This window comes from Hyperoodon ampullatus (assembly GCF_949752795.1).
Source record: "Hyperoodon ampullatus genome assembly, chromosome: 2".
In the NCBI taxonomy this organism is placed as follows: domain Eukaryota; kingdom Metazoa; phylum Chordata; class Mammalia; order Artiodactyla; family Ziphiidae; genus Hyperoodon; species Hyperoodon ampullatus.
The window spans coordinates 29766025-29767200 of record NC_136915.1 but is presented as its reverse complement, the minus strand read 5'-3'; positions in this window follow the sequence as shown (position 1 = coordinate 29767200).

Below are 1176 nucleotides of genomic sequence, written 5' to 3'. Positions count from 1 at the left end.
GAGAGAGAACTTTTATCTGAACTCAGCTAAAGCTGGAAACTTGGAAGAGGAGGCCAGTGGATAGGGTGACTAACCATCCTGGTTTGCCTGGGACTGAGGAGATTCCTGGGAGGTGGGACTTTCAATGCTAAAACTGGGCAAGTCCTGGGAAAACTGGAATGAGTTGGTCACCCTGTCAGTGGATAGGATCATGGCCGGTGAAGTGGGGGAGGTAAACGTGACCTTTCGTTCTTGGTGCACTCATATCTTCCTTACGGTAATCTTGTAAATATCTTCCAGTAGCTAGACTCAGCAAGAATCTGGAGGGCAAGGGAGCTCGAATAATGCAGTGGGGAGAAGTCAGCCTTGCCTGGACAGAGCAGGATAAGGAAAGAGAGAGAATGGACTTGACGGGGCAAAGATAGTAACCAGGACAATGACAAGGGATTAGAACTGTCTGGGATTAGTCTGACTCCAGACCTTTTATTTTTTTTCCTGCCTTGTCCAAAGAGTATGGAGGTGGGATGAGTGTGTGTTTTCTGCATACTCGAATTAACCTTAAATAAAATAATAAAGGTTATCCAAGGATATTCTTTGGTATCTGAGCAGCCCACAAAACTTTTCTTTTTTGATGTCCAGTGGCGTGAGTGCCATGTACAAGAAGGAGCAGGTGGGATCCAGCTGCTCCAGGAAAGGAGGTCCTGGAGAAAATCCCCACGGGGATGACTTCAGGTGCCCAGGGATCTTCTCCTGGCTCACTTCCCGCCTGCGGGCTTACTCCTCAAAACGCGCTTGATGGGAGCTGCCGCGCTACGGTAAAGGTCAAAGGTCAAAGATCACCGATCGCACGGTAACGTCTTGCAAGGCCAGAGGGTCTGGCCGCCAGGCAGCCAGGACACCTCCAGCCTCCCCCTGCCTCAGTTGACAAGAGGAGCCACGACCCGCCAACCTAACCCAGATTATATTCAACGGGCCGGCCGAAGGAGCTTCGATTGGTAGGACAGGATGGGGGCGTGGCCTCATGTGGAAAGCCTCCTCCGGATTGGTGCAAATCGTTGAGGGCGGAGCCTCCACTCCGGCTGGGCGCGAAAGCTCGAACGCCGCTGCCTGGCAGGAGACTGCGGGAGCAGCTGCGTCCCGGGTGGGGGAAGCGGAGACCTGCTTCTTCCCGAGCGGCGTGCTGCGGAGGCCGGAGTC